Raw genomic sequence first — 21,837 nt, forward strand, 5'->3', positions numbered from 1 at the left:
CTAAAGAGTGTGCAATGTGTATGCCCACTGAGTGTACATTCTGAACCTTGTTTGAAGTCAGTAGGTCATATGACCAAAGAGCTATTGAAATTCAAAAAGGTAAATTAATCATTTAAAATAGTGTGAGATGTAAATCTACAAAAACAAGTGTGTGCAATGTGTGTCTATGCCATCGGGTTAGCTACAACCAGTCTTGAATGTTTTATGAGTAATGGTTAAAGAGCTATTGAAATTTGAAAAATTAGATTTGTCACTATGTTGACGGTCCCTAACTGCTGTTGGTGTACTAAGGAAAACTACAGGCGAAAATCAGTGGAATATTCAACCTGAAACTGTCTTTACCTCGGTCACAAAGTATTGTTATCCAATTAAGCAACATCACTGTACCGTGTAGCCTGTTTAGCTTATTTGGAATGTAGCAGCTGCAGTGTAGCCTACTTGGTTAAGTTATTTATTTCAAAGGTTCTGAAAGAAAGAACGCACAGGATATCTGCCAGAACGTTTTCGATAACATGCATGTTCAAATTCTCGTAAAACCATGTAGGATACGGTGTGTATGTAGGCAATTGATCATCTTAGAATAAGGGGCAAAACATTCAGGATGAAACTCCTATAATGTATACATGTTCTGAATGGTTAGCATATTGGTTAGCATATTGGTTACATTGTTGAATTTGTAAACATCCGTAACACAGGCCAAATTGCAATGGAACTTTCCAGGAAGCATTGAGGATATTAGACACAAGTACCTTCATGCTGACCACTTACATTCCATAAGAGTTATTTATTTATCAGCACAATGTTGTGTTACACAGCCTACTTTGATTTATTCAGATATTTTCTTAAGTGTTTTCTTAGATTTTTTTCTCTGCCATAAGTTAAGCTATTTCCTATCACAGCTCTACATTTCATGTTTTTTGTTTTTGTTTCCAGGCCTTGATCAACTACTATTGCCATGAGAAGTATTTCAACAGTGGTGGAAAAAGTACCCCGTTTTCATATTTGAGTAAATGTAAAGATACATTAAAAGATAATGACTCAAGTAAAAGTGAAAGTCACCCAGTAAAATATTACTTGAGTAAAAGTATTTGGTTTGAAATTAAAAGTATAAATCATTTAACATTTCTGATATTAAGCAAAACAGACGACACGATTTTCTTGTTTTTTTTAATTTACGCATAGCCAGAGGCACAGTTCATCACTCAGAAATAATTTACAAACAAAATATTTGTGTTTAGTGAGTCAGCCAGATCAGAGGCAGTAGGGATGACCAGGGATGTTCTCTTGATACGTGCGTGAATTAGACATTTCTCCTGTCCTGCTAAGCATTCAAAATGTAACGAGTACTTTTGTGTGTCAGGGAAAATGTAAGTAGTAAAAAGTACATTGTTTTCTTTCGGAATGTAGTGGAGTAAAAGTAAAAGTTGTCAAAAATATAAATAGTAAAGTACAGATACCCCAAAAAACTACTTAAGTAGTACTTTAAAGTATTTTTACTTAAGTACTTTACACCACTGTATTTCAATCATGTATTAAATGCTGCAGCTGTGGCCCAGAGGAAATTTAGCAATTATTAAATCTTCCGCTTTTTCCATGCCTACAGTAACCTGATACAAGATAAAGTAGGACTCCATTGCTTTGCTTGAAACAAACAAATAAAACAGCTACAGTGAGGTCAAAAGTATTGGCACAGTGACACATTTTTGTTGTTGTTTTGGCTTTGTACTCCAGCACTTTTGATTTTAAATGATACAATCATCATTAAAGTGCATCCAACAAGTTTATAGATTCAGAAGATTGATTTAGTCATTGCGTGCTAGGAATATGGGACCAAATATATTAAAGTATACCAAATACTTTTGGTTCCCTAAAATGGGAAGACTATGTACGAAAAGTGCTGTATTTCTAAACAGTTCACCCGATATGGATGAAAATACTCTCAAATTAAAGCTGACAGTCTGTACCTTAACCTCCTCGTCATTGTATTATCCTTGTTTATGTATTTTTCTGTAGCTGAATCTATACACTTATCTGTTTGTGTTGACTACAGATCGAGATGTCATTCAGGAACTGGATTTCACGGTGAAAGAGGATCGTAAAAGTGCAACTCCTAATGTGCTCTACTATGCTGGGATGTTCCTCTGGCTTCTGGGACGCAATGACAAAGGAAGGGAATACATCGAGAGGATGATAAAAATCTCTAATGGTTACAGAGAAGTTAGTTTTGTCATATGTGTTTCTCTCAAATTGTTGTAACAATTAATTTTGTATTTTGAAGATGCATTTATTTACAGCATGTAAAAATGTACAAAGTATTCAGGTGTCACCGTACACAGAACTCAAACAGTTAAATGGATCAAATTATGCTCACGCTATGGCAGTACAGGCTTGCCAATAACTTTTTGAATGGAATGACTAGAAATCACAATACACTTCTTTCTACCTGGTTTCCTTTTTGTCTACCCTTTTATAATGTTTTGAATTGATGTCTGTTGTTCAGGGGCTTATCCTAAAAGGCTGGACAGATCTGACCACTGGTAAGGATGAATATGCCAAGAAAGCTGGGAAATACTTTGACAAAGGCTTGAAAGAGAAAGCAGACATTTTCGCTCTGATGGGAAAGGTACGAAGGGCACCTGTGTTGAGAAGAAATGTTTCACCGCAAAATGCATAATAAAGAGGATTTTGAAACCCACAATCTCAGATTGTTCTGAAATCGTTTCTGTAGTTAGTTACAGATACGATTAGCTTTCCTGAAACATTATTTTGTTGCAATACAATTTGATTTCTGAGTAATGAAGCTAATTGATCGGGCCCAAATTGGCCATTTAAATGTTCAGGATTCAGATAATATTCAATAAATATAGTATCCAACATCCATTTTGAAGCAAACTTCTTCTTGCCAATGGGTAATACTTTTTTGTTTGTTAAAAGCCACCCACGGAACCCCCCACACATCATGCGGCTTAGAGTATTGTTTCTCCGTACTATGTAATGTATTCCCTGTGTATCTGGTGTTTTTTCCCCCCCTGTTCAGAGAAATTAGTCATTGAAGTTGCTTGCATTATTTACCGTAAAGTAGTGTGAAAGTACCAGGTTCTGACCACTAGATACAGTTGTTGCTGCTATAACAACACACTCTTCTATCAATTTTTCTGGTCTCTTGTGTTTATTATACAGTTGAAGTTGGAAGTTTACATACACTTAGGTGGGAGTCATTAAAACTTGTTTTTCAACCACTCCACAAATTTCTGGTTAACAAACTATAGTTTTGACAAGTCAGTTAGCTAATCTACTTTGTGCATGACACAAGTAATTTTTCCAACAATTGTTTACAGACAGATTATTTCACTTATAATTCACTGTGTCACAATTCCAGTGGATCAGAAGTTTACATACACTAACTTGACTGTGCCTTTAAACAGCTTGGAAAATTCCAGAAAATGATGTCATGGCTTTAGAAGATTCTGATGTCCTGTGGTCTGATGAAACAAAAATAGAACTGTTTGGCCATAATGACCATCGTTGTGTTTGGAGGAAAATGAGGGAGGCTTGCAAGCTGAAGAACACCATCCCAATCGTGAAGCACGGGGTGGCAGCATCATTTTGTGGGGGTGCTTTGCTGCAGGAGGGACTGGTGCACTTTACAAAATAGATGGCATCATGAGGGGAGGAAAATGATGTGGATTTATTGAAGCAACATCTCAAGACATCTGTCAGGAAGTTAAAGCTTGGTCGCAAATGGTTCTTCCAAATGGACAATGACCCCAAGCATACTTTCAAATTTGTTGCAAAATGGCTTAATGATAACGAAGTCAAGTTATTGGAGTGGCCATCACAAAGCCCTGACCTCAATCCCATAGAAAATTTGTGAGCAGAACTGAAAATGCGTGTGCGAGCAAGGAGGCCTACAAACCTGACTCAGTTACACCAGCTCTGTCAGGAGGAATGGGCCAAAATTCACCCAACTTATTGTGGGAAGCTTGTGGAAGGCTACCTGAAACGTTTGACCCAGGTTTTACAATTTAAAGGCAATGCTACCAAGTACTAATTGAGTGTATGTAAACTTCTGACCCACTGGGAATGTGATGAAAGAAATAAAAGCTGAAATAAATAATTCTCTCTGCTATTATTTTGACATTTCACATTCTTAAAATTAAGTGGTGATCCTAACTGACCTAAAACAAGGAATCTTTACTAGGATTAAATGTCAGGAATTGTGAAAAACTGAGTTTAAATGTATTTGGCTAAGGTGTATGTTAACTTCCGACTTCAACTGTAAATATCACAACATATCCTTTGCAACTTTGGGTAGAAAACCAATATTATGAAATGTAATTGTGTGGTTGTCCTCCATGAAAGCAATTCAGTTTGTCCTTCTCTTAGCTATCTAATGCTTCAACTCAACTCTCCTTGAATAGTCCAACAAGTGGCCGCTCTCTGAGAGGGCTTTCCCTATGCAATTGTCATTTGAAACTTTTCCCATGTCCTAAACTTTGATGGAGAAATAGGCTAGTTACTAAAATAATTAATTGCATGGCAGTCAGATATTTTTGAAAACAGCGCTTTATGTATTGTGATTAGTGACATTCACCATTAAACCCAACACAAACCAATACCATTACAATTGCAAAATATTGCACAGTGTGTGTTTGGGACTTTTACCATTGAAGACCACTAGAGACCTTAACATTTAAACCATTAGAACTGCTGTAGCCTAATGGTTTGCTTGTTCACCAGGAATGGTCTAACAGTAACTAATCCCTTTTTTGAAGCAAATAAACCACACGCAAAGGGGCCATTTCCTGGAGACAGATTAAGCATATAAGAAGGACAAACTCATTTGCTTTTATGGAGGACTGGCTTGACTTGTGAGGATGACCACACAAATGATTGTCATCATGAGCAAATCTATTGGTTTGTTTACCCAAAGTTGCAAAGGAAATGTTGTGATCTGTTTAATAATTAGGGATAGCCCCCTTTTTTAAAATGTTTGCCTAAAATGACATACCCAAATCTAACTGCCTGTAGCTCAGGCCCTGAAGCAAGGATATGCATGTTCTTGATACCATTTGAAAGGAAACACTTTGAAGTTTGTGGAATGTAGGAGAATATAACGCAATAGATCTGGTAGAAGAAAATACAAAGAGTAAACCAACCGTTTTGTTTTTTTCTACCACCATCTTTGAAATGCAACAAAAAGGTCCCACATCTAGCCATTACTCTGGTTGTTTCACACTACTTCACTCTCTCCGAAGGTGTCCACAAGATGACAGCGGTGTATGTTCAAAGTTTCAGATGGATAACTTGAAGTATGAGCAAACTACATGACTTTTAGTGTGAAGTCCCCAGGTACATTTGGGCAAATTGTGAAGGAGACATTCGCATTCATATTCCATTTTTCTGCAGGAATATCATCAAATCTGTATACTTGGACATTGATTTAGCTTTCCAAGTATTAGTAGCCATATTATAAGTTCAACATTTGCAAAACACACAGTTTTCATAACTTCATAACTCTCCATATTCTTAGAATTTTTGTCCAAAAGGAAAAGGCTTGCTGTCGCACAAGGTTAGCAGCTACATTTTGTGACCGATACGGCTTTTCCCGATACTCCCGCAAAGCCCAGCTCATTGGCTATCTAGCTAGCTTTGTTTGACCCCGATTGGTGCTTATTTAACAAAGTTACTGTCGATCAAGTGAAGACCGCCCGCGTCATCATGTTTTGTTGTTAGGAGCTCTCCTCAAACAATAGCATGGCATTTTTTCGCAGTAATAGCTACTGTAAATTGGAAAGTGGAGTTATATTAAAAAGAATTTAAGCTTTCAGCCGATATAAGACACTTATATACCAACATTTGTTGTTTCTCTAAAATCCCGTTGACGGGACGCCTATCCCTAAGAGTAAACACAAGAGACCAGCAAAATGGATAGTGTGGCGGTATGGCAGAAACAGTGACATTTAGTGGTCAAATTATGGTACTGTCTCACTACTTTATGATAAATAATGCAAGCAAATTGATTTACTAATTTCTCTGAACAGGGGGAAAACTATCACCAAATTCACAGGGAATACATTACATAGTAGGGAGATGCAATACTCCAAGTCACAGCTTCATACTACTTGTCAAACATAGAAATTATACTGTATACTGGTTGTTGGGGTGGAATGGGTGTGGGGGATCTGTGGGTGGGGTTTGACCATTTTTGGGGATTCCTTATGTGTTACTCATTGGTAGGAAAAAGTTTGGTCCAAATCTGATGTTGGGTACTATATTTATTCAATGTTATCTGAATCCTATGAATTTAAATTGCCAATTTGGGTGTAATCAATGAATTTCTCAGAGATAAATTGACATTTCAACTAAATCATGTTTCAGGAATGCCAATCTTACCTGTTTCTAACTACAGAAACTATTTCAGAACAATCTGAGATGGTGGGTGTCATGGCTTGCTGAAATGACATGGAACGACTCATTGGAGACATTGTTGAGTTCTCTGTCTCTTCTCATAATTTCATGTGGCACTTAGTTACTGTACCTCAACGTGCTAGATTTTCTGTGTCCCACATCTTTACTAGGATGACTGAGTTTATTATTCACTAACACAATCTGTATCTCAATTTGTATCATATCTAACCATAAATTGAATCAATCATTTTGCCTTATCTGTGGTAATACAGTGAGACCTAATGCTAGCTTGCTACCTTTTGCTCTTTTTGTAGAGTCATTTTCTGTTGAAACAGATGTACAACAATGCGTTTGACTTCCCCTCGACATGTCCATAAATTATGTGATATTTTGTCTGTTTCAGGCACATTACTATGAGTATCAACAGAATTATTCCGGAGCTTTGGAGACAGTCAACCAAGTGATTGTTAGTTTCCCTGGGTTTCTCCCTGCCTTTATTAAGAATATGAAGCTTCTATTGACCCTGCAGAACTGGCAGCAAACTGTAGACGCAGCACTGAGGTAAAGTATCCCATCTTACAGGTGTTTTTGCTCTAGAAATTGTGTTTTCTTGTTAACTTAAATTAATGATACTGGAAATAATAGCTGGCTTAAATTTTAGTTTATAAAGATTTGTTTGGATCAAATAAACACTTTCATTGCTGGATTTGGTCAATCAATAGCAGCCATATAAAGAACGAGCCAGTCAGCCTTTGCAAGTGGGTCTGTATTCAAGTGCAAATGAAAATGGAGCGTGATGCCTGGAACCAGTGGCATAATGACTGAGCCATTGTTCCTGACTGCCCGCCCGCTGGACCCTGGCCAGAGCCAGAGAATATAAAAAGGCCTTTGAGTTGAAGCGCTAGAGCTACACGTTTCCCAGGATGCACTCCTCCAGGTTCTATGAACTGCAGGAAGGAGGATCACTCAGGTGGAGCCTGTTTCTAAGGGGATTAAGCCCAAGACCAGAGCCACTGGTTTAGCCCTGCTGAGCCGTAGCTCTGTGAACAGGGATGGACACATGCAGTGCACAGTCCTGCTCTTTTTTTCTCATTGTCTAAGTCGGTGTTCTTCCTTAGATTGTATTCTCTGCTTTTCCTCCAGCCTTGTCTGTCACATAAGCCATCATGGGAAAAACAAATATAAAAACCTGACAGCACCACATTTTCATTAGGATCAAACAAACAGTGTTGGTCATTAATGTGATGTTTCCTACCCCATTCCAGACTCTTGCAGAAGGATAAAAACAACCTGGAAGCCCTGAGAATGCTCACTTTTCACTCCTTATGCAGAGAGGGAGACATCACAGAGGTCATGTTCAAACAGTACGTGCTAACATGAGAAACAGATTACTCTATAACCCATTGCCACACAACTAATTGTGAAGGGTGAATGTTTTCATGATGTGTACATGGTCAAACGGGATAACCTTTTTCCTTTTTGGCAGTCAGTAAACCAGCTCTCAAATCTCATCAGCAGCTTGGACACCCAAGAGCCTCACAGCCCAGAGCTTTTCTACAGGATGTCCTTCGCTTTCACACGGGTGGTAAGACGTGTGTAATGGTTTGCAATAAACATATTTTAAATAGAAGATACTGGTTTTACCTCTGAAGAGATGATGAACCCCTTCACTTCACCCTTGTAACATTGCAACAGTCTCTGAACCAGTACATGCCATGTGTGACATGAGGTATACACAAAGAAATACTCTAATATTATCATTTACTAGTGTGGAAGAAATTACAGTGATTCAGCAGAACCACACCATGGTGGACAAAGCCTTCTCCCAAGCCCAAGGGGATGCATATCTGGCCACAGAGCTGCGCTACCAGTTGGTTCTGCAGGGAAGAATCAAATAGGCTATGAAGTGATAGAAGACTGCCATGACTCTGGATGAAACAAGCTTTGACAGGTTACGCTGATTGTTCTAGCATGTGCTTTTTAGCTTTAATGTATATGTCATCATATACCTATTCAAAATGTAGTAATATTTACTGCTTAGTTGAGAATTGTAAGCAATCTATTAACTAATATTTAACCGTTTTTAAATGACTTACACATGATCTGTATTTCCAGGTATTATCAGGTGACAGCTGATCGAGGGACACTTAGAGGATGCAGAGCAACAGCTGGAGTTTCTCATAGAGATCCAGCAGTCTATCGGGAAATCAGGGTTAAGGCTGATCGAGGAGATATCACTCTGTTTAACTCTGTTTATCACTCTGTTTAATCCAGTTCAAAGGCCTAGCCAAAGTAACCCTATTACAATTTGACATTCATATCCACTATTTGGAAATAAAGTAAAGCCCAGTAGCCTTTTGCACAACTTCTTGTTGAGTAATTCTTGGTATTTTATGTGTTTGTTAAGCCCTTTACAGTGACGTCAGCCTGGATGAGTAACCTCTGAGTAACAGCTGGTTCTGTGAGTCTTTAGTTTTATGGCCTCTACTGGCCCAGAGGATACTCTCTGCTTGTGTCCCACATTTCACTCGATTCCCTTTGCTTTTGTAGTACACGATGAAGGGAATAGGGTGCCATTTGGGATGCACATTCTGCTGTACAATTGTGGTATAAACAATGCTGTCTTAGAGCTAACCTAGTCCTACTGAGCTGAATACTGTGGAGACCCTGTGACACCCTTGGCTTGCTCTCTCCTCTCTTTCAGGAGCTGCTGTACCTGCGCGCTGTGCTGGCTGTGAAGAAACACAGGCTACAGGATGATGTCACCAACCCGCTGAACGATGCAGTGGACACCCACGCTGCAGGGCCTGCAGCTGGTGGTGGACTATTTTGAGAAGCTCAACCCTGACTTCCTGCTGGAGATTGTCAAGGAGTACACAGAACTCTGTCCTGCTAAGGTCAGTCTGGAGGGGGATGTGTATGGAAACATTTGTTCAATACATCATTTCACGCTTTATTCAGACAGAGTAGAAATTGTAAGGGGATATACAGTAGATGAGGGGAGAAAGTTGGAGAAGGGGCTCTGCACATCTATGGATCCATTTATAGAGATTACTGTCCGTAATTATTGACACCACATTTACTGGGATTCATAAACAAATCAAAGAAGTCGTCACAGGTCTTAAATGGACGTTTAGCCCCTGTCATGGCATTCATCATAGTCTTGGTCTAAGCCCATAGAGATTAACATTGGCATCATCTACATTCTCGAGCCAGCCTCCTGCCCCTCAGCTCCAGCATTAAACCTCCGTTTTGGACACTGTGGTCAAGATAGTACCTGGACTCCTTCAGGGTGGCTTGCTATTGGCCAAAGTCAGGTTTCAGTCAGGTGAGTTCCAACTGTATTGCATGTGACAGAATTCTGCTCTGTTTTCATGCCAAGTGGTTCTCAACATGGATCATAACAATAGGTTTGATGGCAATGCTGATGTCCTTTAGGTGACATTGACACTGCACTGAGCAGCTTCCACATTGCCTGGACCAGTGTCCCTCCCATGCTGAGGCCTACCTGCTCATGGAACAGATCCACCTCTAACAAGGCAATTACAAGCTCTCCTCCTAGTCTAGAGTTCTGCCTCAGCCACAACTTTGAGGTAAGAACAGTATTCCAGATGAATGTGATATTAGATCAAACAGAACTGTTATGGGAACACCCATCCTCGAATAACTCTGTGTGCCGCTCCCTACCAGGTCCGTGATCATCCTGTGTATCACCTAATAAAGGCCCAGGCACAGAAGAAGATGGGGGGACTCCAGGAGGTCATCCAGATGGTCATGATCCTGCCAGGGGTCCGCAGGGCTGGGGCCTCAGCCAAGTCCAAGAACAAGAAGGTGGAGCTTAGCTCTACTGACTGTGTGTCTGTGTTCCTGGAACTCGCCCGAGGCCCTCTGGCTCAACAGAGAACAGGTAAGGGAACATGGAGAGAACTAGCGCAGAAACAGACTTCTCGGGCACTCATAAAATGCAGATAGGGGCCTTTGCACTGAGAACATACATACTCCATATTTTATTGTACTTACATTCCTGGTATTGTTTGTTCAAGTTTTCATTCTCTTTTGTCTGTCATATCATTGCCTAGTGTTGAACAGTGAAGTCTAATTCATGCCATATCATTGCATTTTGTATCAGAAAGTAGGCTGGCCCTCCTTGAAGTCTCGTAGATCGATGCATTGCACTCTTTTTGTCTACCCTCTTGCATAATCTTCCCCCATATCTTACCTCAATGTTAACCTTCAGACGTATAAGTTACCAGACCCGAACTCAGGGATGGCTAACCCTGGAAATCCCTTCAATCTCCACTGACTTAGGTAAATCTGTTTTTCGTTTTTTTTTGCGCCTCATGTGGAATGATATCCAAAAGTCCTTAAAGCTGCAATATGTAACTTTTTTAGCGATCCGACCAAAATCACATAGAAATTTGAGTTATAGATATGTCATTCTCATTGAACGCAAGTCTAAGAAACGGTAGATCTATTCTATGTGTGCTGTTTCTATGCCTCCCATTCTTAAGTTTAATTTTTGCAGCGGTTTAGATGGTACATTGATTCTCTACACTATGCATGCTTGTTTTGCAACATAAACTGAATTTAGGGATATTAATAGAATTTTAACAACCAGGAAATGACAGCGATTTCTGCATATTGCAGCTTTAAAATTGGTGCCTCTAGGGCAATTCAGGTGGAGGTTAGAGGGCCTTTTTACTGAAGAATTTGTTTGTTTGTTTCATATGATTGTGTTTAGCTTTTTGTGTTTCGTGTTCGCTTTTCATATATCGTGTAATTGATGTGTATACAGATATGTATAGTGTAATTGTTGTTTATTGATGTGTTCATACAGGGTTCATCTGTGAAAGAGACCATGGTCTCATCATGACTCAATGCTTAAATAAAGGCTAAATATAAAATGAATGTGGGTTTGACGTTTCAGCACGAAGTGATGTAGGACACCATCAACGAGTTCTCGGGCACTCCTGAGGAGCTGCGTGTCACTATCGCCAATGCTGACCTGGCTCTGCTGCACGGCGACACCAAGCTGGCACTGAGCATGCTCAGAAACACTCCTTTGCAACACTACTACATCCAGGCCAAGGAGAAGATGGCCGACATATATCTGAATCACAGGAAATAGAAGTGCCTCTATGCCAGTTGTTACAGGTGAGGAAGAAGAATAACTCAGCATTATAGAAAAGGCCATAGTCTGACCTTAGGTACACAACCTGTTTACGAATGGTGTTTCACATATAGTTTGTTACTACTTCAAACCATGTCTCTTATCCAGTGCATTAACCACATCAACCATTGTCAGCCCACCCTTCTATGCCATAGCATCAGTCAGTCCTAACAGTATCCAGGCCACAAGTTCCCAGCAAATCAAGTAGAAATGTTCAACTTTATCCACAGCAAGGCTGTAATGTGTAAAGCTTCCTGCAGTGTGCCGAAGATCCTTCCCCTCATCTCTGATACTGTACTTGTGTTGACAGGATGGGTTTTCCACACAGAGACACCGCTGGGAAGTCATTAAGCATGAGTGAACCTCAGAGCAGACACATGTCTGTATAATGTGATTCTGTAATGTCTAGAATAAGATTCAACGTGATCTTTTTCCCCTCTTTCCTCAGAGAATTAGTGGAGAAGCTGCCCAGTCCTTCTACATGTCTTATACTTGGGGGATGCTTTTGTGAATATCCAAGAGGTAGGCATGAAATGTAATATGCATTTGTTTTGTTGTTACCCAAAATAAGGCAATGATTGCAGGGTGGTTTGGGTATTTTATAGTAATGTGTTCACAGGAAGTAGTATTATGCAATGCTTTCTTCAATCACGCAACTATTTATAAAGATAACTTATCTTTGCGTGGTATCTCCCTTCGTGAATCCCTCACTCAGAAATGTTGAATCATCACAGTTAAGGTTCTGTACAGCTGAACGTCACAAAGTCAAGTGTGTTTATTCGCAGCCAGAGAAGGCCATCGACATCTACGAACAGCCTCGGAAGAAAAAACCCAAAGATTAAGCTCTGGCCTGCAAGATTGGCGGGCTCCCGAGTGGTGCAGCAGTCTAAGGCACTGCACCTCAGTGCTAGAGGCATCACTACAGACCCTGGTTCAATTCCAGGGCTGTATCACAACCAGCTGTGATTGGGAATCCCATAGGGCGGTACACAATTGGCCCAGCATCATCCAGGTTAGGGTTTGGCCGGGGTAGGCCATCATTGGAAAAAATAATTTGTTCTTAACTGACTTGCCTAGTTTAATAAAGGTTAAATAAAAATACAAATAAAAAAGCTATTGTCAAAACTAACAATTGCGTCAAGGTTAGTATACTAACTGGGGAGCTACACAGCAGCGTCAGGAAAACAGTAGCTGCTACACTGCGTAATGTTTTGCCATACAATTTTTTGCCCCAAATTATAAAAAATGAAACCAGAGGGTAATGTTGCACTAAACAGTGCGAGCCTCTCAAAGCAGTGCTCATTATGCCCAGGTTTCATTTCAATAAATTGGAGTGTCTTAGGCTCGTGTCCAGTGTAGCAGGCCTGTAAGTAAAAAACATTCAAAGATCAACTAAAGGAATCTATAGTAGTCAATAGTTGCATGATTCATCACTGTTATTTACAGGCAATCAACTACAACCAAGACTGAGCATCACAACTTCATGTGCTTTGACCTTGCTAAACTGATAATGAAGATGAAACAGTACGAGAGGTGCGAGAACATTTTACAAGAGGCTCTTGCCCAAATCCTAGGTAAACTGGACGTCATTGCTACAATTTTGAACATTTTATATGTTCAATTATATAATTCTTTGTGGGTCATAAATGACAATGATAACACATAGTACTAATATAGCACTTTTCCGACTTCTCACTCTTGTCGCCTTGTGTTGTTTTGTCTAGTGAATGAGCTGCCATCGCTAACCGATGATTGTCGTTATCTGGTCCTGTTGGCAAAGCTCCAAGGCAAGGTTAACAAAAACGAGAATGCTTACTTTCCTTGCAACAAGTAAGTATTCAGATCAGTCTGATATTGTAAAAGCCCTTCTGTTACGCAATGAGAGAAACTGAAATAACTGAAATATATTATTATGATTATCCGTCTAGGTCTCCCCCAAGATACGCGCATAATTCACAACATTGCTATTGCTTAGCTATACGTGAACCCAGCCTTGTGCTGACCTTTAGGCCTGGGAAGTGGAGGCCAAGGTGTTGGAGCAGCCAGACGCTGTCCCCATGCAGAAGCAGCTCGCTGCACAGATCTGTACCGAGATCGCTAAACACTACACGAGTCTTAGAGGCTATGAGAGCGCAGTGAAATTCTACAAGGAAGCTCTTGTCTATTGTGAGAGGTATAGCAAGTTCGGTGCAGCTGAATCAAGCCTTCAAGTGTGTGCTCTCTGCAGCTGTAATTGTGAATCCCTAGCATCTCTTTCTGTCGCCTTTCTGTGCTGTTTTTGTATAGTTTTCTAATTTGCTTATTACGATAGTTTATCTTATCCGCTAAATTATAATATAAATAAGTGACATTTTTGGGGGTGAATGTATGTTTCACACCCAGCCAGTTAAATTACTACATGTGCTCATAGGAAAGGATATTATTATTACGATGTTAGAAGATAATCGGTTAAGAAAGCTTAATTTTGAATGCTTTTATTGCTAGTAGGTGATGTTGGAGCTGGCTCGGTTGTACCTTACTCTAGATTATGTGAATGGCTGCCAACAGCAATGCAGTGTCATTCTGAAGAGTGACCAGGTCAATGAAGATGCAACACTGGTTAGTTCTATTTATATGCCATCTCGGTCGAGTCCCATTTGAAAATCGTGTTGTAAAACTTGATTAATCAAATCAAATTGTATTTGTCACATGCGCCAAATACAACAGATGTAGACCTTACCGTGAAATGCTTACTTACAAGTCCTTAACCAACAATGCAGTTCAAGAAATAGAGTTGAGAAAATATTTTCTAAATGAACTAAAGTAAAAAAATAAATAAGAACACAAGAAAATTACATAACAATAACAAAGCTACAGTATCTGTAGGGGCTACCGGTACCGTTTCAATGTGCGGAGGTACAGGTTAGTCGAGGTAATTTGTAAAGTGACAATGCATAAATAATAAACAGCGAGTAGTAGCAGTGTAAAAAAAACATTTGATTAATTGTTCAGCAGTCTTATGGCTTGGTGGTAGAAGCTGTTACGGAGCCTTTTGGTCTTAGACTTGGCGCTCAGGTACCGCTTGCCATGCGGTAGCAGAGAGAACAGTCTATGACTTGGATGACTGGAGTTTTTTGGGCCTCCCTCTGACACGCCTAGTATATAGGTCCTGGATATCAGCAAGCTTGGCCCCAGTGATGTACTGGGCTGTACGAACTGCCCTCTGTAGCACCTTACTGTCAGATGCCGAGCAGTTGCCAAACCAGGTGGGGATGCAACCAGTCAGGATACACTCGATGGTGCAACTGGAGAACTTTTTGAGGATCTGGGGACCCATGCCAAATCTTTTCAGTCTCCTGATGGGGAAAAGGTGTCATCATGCCCTCTTCACAACTGTCTTGGTGTGTTTGGATCATGATAGTTTGTTGGTGATGTGGACACCAAGGAATCTCATCCCGCTCCACTTCAGCCCTGTCAATATTAATGGGGGCCTGTTCGGCCCTCCTTTTCCATGAGCAGTTCCTTTGTCTTGCTCACATTGAGGGAGAGGTTGTTGTTCTATCTTTGACCTCCTCCCCACAGGCTGTCTCATCGTTGTCGTTGATCAGGCCTACCACTTTTGTGTCATCAGCAAACTTAATGATGGTGTTGGAGTCATACTTGGCCACGCAGTTGTGGGTGAACAGGGAGTACAGGAGGGGACTAAGCATGCACCCCTGAGGGGCCCCACTGTTGATGATCAGTGTGGCATATGTGTTGTTGCCTACCCTTACCACCTGGGGGCGGCCCGTCAGGAGGTCCAGGATCCAGTTGCAGAGGGAGGTGTTTAGTCCCAGGGTCCTTAACTTAGTGATGAGCATTGTGGGCACTGTGGTGTTAAATGCTGAGCTGTAGTCAATGAACAGCATTCTCACATAATGTCGGTGTTCCTCTTGTCCAGGTGGGAAAGGGCAGTGTGGAGTGCGATTGAGATTGCGTCATCTATGGATCTGTTGGGGTGGTTTGCGAATTGGAGTGGGTCTAGTGTTTCCGGCATTATGGTGTTGATGTGAGCCTTGACCAGCACTTCATGGCTACCAATGTGAGTGCTATGGGGCGGTAATCATTTAGGCAGGTTACCTTCGCTTTCTTGGTCATGGGTTCTATGGTGGTCTGTTTGAAACATGTAGGTATTACAGAGTCGGTCAGGGAGAGGTTGAAAATGTCAGTGAAGACACTTGCCAGTTGGTCTGTGCATGCCCTAAGTACACGTCCTGGTAATCCATCTGGCCCTGTGGCTTTGTGAATGTTGACCTGTTTAAAGGTCTTGCTCACATCGGCTATGGAGAGCGTAATCATACAGTCGTCCGGAACTGCTGGTGCTTTAATGCTTGCTTCAGTGTTGCTTGCCTCGAAGTGAGCATAAAAGGCATTTAGATCGTCTGGTAGGCTCGCGTCACTGGACAGCTCGCTGCTGGGTTTCCCTTTGTAGTCCGTAATATTTTTCAAGGCCTGCCACATCCGACAAGCGTCAGAGCCGGTGTAGTAGCCGGTGTAGTAGCATTCAATCTTAGTCCTGCATTGACACTTTGCCTGTTTGAGGGTTTCGTCTGAGGGTGGGATTTCTTATAAGCGTCCGGATTAGTGTTCCGCCTCTTGAAAGCAGCAGCTCTAGCCTTTAGCTCAGTGCGGATGTTGCGGGTAATCCATTGCCTCAGGTTGGTAAATGTTTGTACGGTCACTGTGGGGACGACATCGTCAATGCCGGTGACTGAGGTGGTATACTCCTCAATGCCATTGGATGAATCCCGGAACATATTCCAGTCTGTGCTAGCAAAACAGTCCTGAAGTGTAGCATCCGCGTCAGCTGACCACTTCCGTATTTAGCGAGTCACTGGTACTTCCTGCTTTAGTTTTTGCTTGTAAGCAGGAATCAGGAGAATATGGAGGGCGAGGGAGAGCTTTGTATGCGTCTCTGTGTGTGACGTAAAGGTGGTCAAGAGTTGTTTATCCTCTGGTTGCACATGTGACATGCTGGTAGAAATTAGGTAAAACGGATTTAAGTTTGCCTGCATTATAGTCCCCACCCACTAGGAGCATTGCTTCCGAATGAGAATTTTCTTGTTTGCTTATGGCCTTATACAGCTCGTTGAGTGCGGTCTTTGTCCCAGCATTGGTTTGTGGTGGTAAATACACGGCAATGAGTTATATTGATGAGAACTCTCAGCGTAGATAGTAGATAGTGTGGTCTACAGCTTATCATGAAGTATTCTACCTCAGGGGAGCAATACCTCGAGACTTGTTTAATATATTAGACATCAGCAGTTATTGACAAATAGACACACACCCCCGCCTCTCGTCTTACTAGACGTAGCTGCTCTGTCCTGCCGATGCACAGAGAAGCCAGCAAGCTCTATATTATCCCTGTCGTCATTCAGCCACGTCTCGGTGAAACATAAGATATTACCGTTTTTAATGTCCCGTTTGTAGGATAGTCTTAATCGGAGATCGTCAAGTTTGTTTTCCAATGATTGCACGCTGGCCAATAATACGGAGGGAAGTGGTGGTTTACCTACTCGTCGGCAAATTCTTACAAGGCACCCCGCCCTCCTCCCCCTTTTCCTCTGTCTTTTCTACTCGCTGATGACGGGATTTGGGCCTTGTCTTGACAGAGCAGTATATCCTTCGCATCGGACTCATTAAAGAAAAAATCTTTGTCCAGTTCGAGGTGAGTCATCGCTGTTCTGATGTCCATAAGCTCTTTTTGGTCATAAGAGGCGGTAGCAGCAACATTATGTACAACGAGTTACAAACAATGCGAAAAAACAAACAAAATTGCAGAGTTGGTTAGGAGCCTGTAAAACGGCAGCCATCCCCTCTGGCGCCATAGAATCCCCTCCGGCGCCATAGAACTTCTCTTTCCTCGTAGATGACGGCTGACCTGACGTTCAGGAAGCAGCACTATGAGCAAGTTGTTTTCCACTTTCAGCAGCTACTGGAGCGCAAACCAGGTGTGACAGGGCTCTGTTTCTCCTGGATCTGAATACACAACTTCCCCACTGAAATATAATTTAAATGGAGATTTGCAAATCTTTAAAAGGAAACTTAAGAACCTCAATGTAAATATACACTGCTGAGTTGACCTCCCCTGGACGGGAAGTAATGTCTTTCCCATATGTTCTTGTTAAACAACTACCCAACACTGGCACGTCTAATCGACCTGCTGAGGAGATCTGGGAAGTTAGAGGAAGTTCCCAGGTTTCTGGAGATGGCTGAAAAACATTCCTCCAGGGCCAAGTTTGACCCTGGGTTTAACTATAGCAAAGGACTTTATCTGTGGTAAGTATATGAATAACATTTATTGAATCCATGTATATTTATTTAGAATGGTATGTTTTTAATAATGAGGTTGTATTTGGTGCCCAGGTACACAGGTGAACCCAATGATGGGTTGTGACACTTCAGCAAGGTCCGGAAAGACAACGATTGGAGTCTGTCTTAACCCAGACAATGATACTATGGGAGAAGTCTTTGATATCTGACATGGTGAGTGTCATTTTGGAGTCACTTTTGTTGTAAATAAGAATAGAATATGTTTCTAAACACTTCTACATTAATGTGAATGTTATCATGATTATGGATAATCCTGAATGAATTGGTAATAATGATGAGTGAGAAAGTTACAGAGGAATAAATATCATACACCCCAAAAAATGCTAACCTCACCTGTTACTGTAATGGTGAGAGGTTAGCATGTCTTGGGGTTATGATATAAAATGCTAACCTCACCTGTTATTGTAATGGTGAGAGGTTAGCATGTCTTGGGGTTATGATATAAAATGCTAATCTCCCCTGTTATTGTAATGGTGAGAGGTTAGCATGTCTTGGGGTTATGATATAAAATGCTAACCTCCCCTGTTATTGTAATGTGAGAGGTTAGCATGTCTTAGGGGTATGATATAAAATGCTAACCTCACCTGTTACTGTAATGGTGAGAGGTTAGCATGTCTTGGGCGTATGATATTTGTGTGTCTGTAACTTTCTCACTCATCATTATTCATGATTCATTCAGGATTACCCGTAATCATGGTAGCATCCACATTAATATAGAAGTGTTTAGAAACATATTTGATTCTTATTTACAATAAAAGTGACTCCAAAATGACACAATGTCGTATGTACAAAAAGTGCTGTATTTCTAAACAGTTCACCCGATATGGATGAAAATACCCTAAAATTTTGCCTCATAGTCATTGTATCATCTCACACCCAAAGTGCTGGAGTACAGAGCCAAAACAACAAAAAATGTGTCACTGTCCCAATACTTTTGGAGCTCAATGTAAAAATGTAAAAAAAAACATTAGCTAAAACACATCTGTAAATTAATGTTATCCTTGCTCATTTATCTGGCTGTCAAGTTGTCATTGATGTAATTGCTCTTCATTTTCCATTTTCATCTATACTCAGGAACTCCACTGAAAAGCAGGAGTCGGAGCAGCTTGCTGTGAGGACAGCAGAGAATCTCCTGAAGGAGTTAAAGCCCCACACAGCCAGTGGACATGTCCAACTACGGATCCTAGAGAACTACTGCTTTCTGGCCACCAAGCAGAAAACCAATGTTGAGAAAGGCCTGAATGGTTTCACAGAGATTGCAAACAATGAGGTAAGTCAACTCCAGATGGTGTACATGAGTGGGCATACACACCCTTAGAGCAACTCTAACCTCACTGGATGCATTATCTCAGGCTTTCTCTTTGCTTAACACTTTATTGAGGTTGACTTTGGAGGTTTTCTTAACAGCTTATCTATTGAGCAACTTTCCTTTTTTATGGTAAGTAGTTTTTACCATAGTAAGAGAAGTTGTGTAAGAATGCAGGAGAAATTGATGTTGCACAAATGTTATTCTCCTTATTGCTGACAAGGAAACATTCCAATTGACATTTTTGCATACCCTTGTCTACTTAATAGAAATCAAAAGGCATGTTAGATGTGATTCACTGTAAAACAACACTCAACTAACCAGAGCTCCCTGTTTTAACTTAGAAGGATCATGTGCCTGCACTGCTAGCCATGGCGACGGCCTACATGATTCTCAAACAAACCCCTCGAGCCAGGAACCAGCTCAAACGCATAGCTAAGATGAACTGGAGCATTGTTGACACTGACGAGCTTGAGAAGAGCTGGCTGCTTCTGGCCAACATTTACATCCAGTCAGGGAAATATGACATCTTGAAAAGATGTCTTCGCCCTAATAAGGTCAATGTTGGGGGGGGGGGGGGGGGGGGGGGGGGGGGGGTAAAATGGTATTTATTACATTATCTGGCTGCATAGCAAAGAGCCATACTGTAAAACCCTTGATCAAAACGAATTAGAATGAATTTTTGTCAATCACAGTAACAGTCATTGTTCATTTTCATGCTGTAAAGCTTATGAATACATGGGCTACATTATGGAGAAGGAGCAGGTATTCCAGGATGCAGCGCTGAACTCTGAACCCCACTATAGGTATGTTTAAGGAAATGTTTTATATGCTCATGTTTTCTTTAGGTTTTGGAGGCTCATCCCAATTATCCAAGGATGAGGAAGGACATCTTGGACAAAGCTCAGGCAGCTTTGCGGTCTTGGCACACACACACACAGAGAGAGAGCGAGAGAGAGACAGTGTTTGATTGTTTGATCTCATTTGATGTTTTTTGTTGACATGTATTATTATTCTTAAGTATTTGGATGTAATTATGAAGGATATTATTCTCATGTATCAAGGGAATTTTGGAGAGATGAGAAACAGTGCTTTTTATAATCATGTGACTACAATACAAAACACATATTGTTATAGACTTATTTTTACCATGTGTTTTTCTTGCAATACAATGAAAACAGTGACTCTGTTGCAACACTCAATAAAGAAAGATATATTGTTGTGCAATAAATGTCACTGAGGCCAGGCACCACTGGCTGAAAGGACATTTTAGCATCTACCGATCAATTTGAGATTTGTTGGTATTTTGGTCCATTAATATGAGTATTTTCAAAAAAGTTAACATAAAAATGTCAGTATTGATGGAAATGTATATTTTCTTTAGTTTATCATACTGCCATCATAAAAATGTCAGGAATTTTAACCACTTTAAAATGGACATACAGTACGGCCATAATTTCAAAGCTCACTACATTGAATTGCACCTAATTTAAAAGTAAATATTATTGAGAATTTAACAAACTGGACTATATGTAGTAACTTACTTTGAAGAGATGGTGATTGGGTCTAAGTAGGTGTTTGGCATTTGATAGTCTATATTCAGTGTATTTGTCTTTACTGACATTTCCCGAAAGTAAGACTTTTCCCACACACCAACTCACTTTCCTCAGCTTCAGAAGCATCTACATTCACCAAATATTGTGTGGTTAGATATAGGTTGCGTTCGTAAATTCACACTGGAGTGCCAGAGTGCACTCAGTGTGTGCTCTGGGCATTCCGCACACTGGATGCCTCTGGCCGAGGAGTAGGGTTGATCAGACACAATTGCAGTCAAGCACTCAAGCTAGATGGCTAAAGGTCCAGTGTTGGACCCTGAACATAACTGGTGTTGAGCGTTTGTAATATTCATCAATTATTTTGTGCTCTGGCACATGCAGACGTGAGTGCTCTGAAATCGGAGTAAATAGCCAGAGTGAATATATGAACGCACCCATATTCTCGAGACTTGCCCAGAGGGAATTGTTGATATATTGTCAATTATTTATTCTAGATAACGTTTTCTTCAGAAACATTTGCCAAAAATGCTTTTTACATACATGTCTTTAGTATTTTACAGACAGAAAAATTGTAAAAGAATTGGATATGCAAATACGTGTATATTTAATACAATATTTCCGATTTTTTTTTAATAAAAAAAGGATTATATTGTTATCTATATTCAACTGGTAAAAGTGTATTGTGATTTGATTAAGGGGGGTGGTCCTCTATTAGGGTGTGGTACCTGGTCTTAAATGTATTAACTTTAAATGCATCTTAAATTGTTTTTAAATCCTTGAACTCCTTATTAAGGCATAGTCATTACACAGCAAATCAGACATGGGTTACGTCCCAAATGGCCCTGGTCAAAAGTAGTGCACTTCATTGAGAGGGTGCCATTTGGGATGGAGACATGCAGTTACTTCCAAGTTAGGAATGAATATGTGCATCCAACTCAGTGCCAGTCAGTTACATTAGACTTGATCTAGATTTGATGGTGTCATCCACTCTGTTGATAATGTGTTTTCTTGTTTGTTATACATATAAGGTTGTTATTTTTAAT

This window comes from Salmo salar, chromosome 25 (genome assembly GCF_965601325.2).
Source record: "Salmo salar chromosome 25, fSalSal1, whole genome shotgun sequence".
NCBI classification, from domain to species: domain Eukaryota; kingdom Metazoa; phylum Chordata; class Actinopteri; order Salmoniformes; family Salmonidae; genus Salmo; species Salmo salar.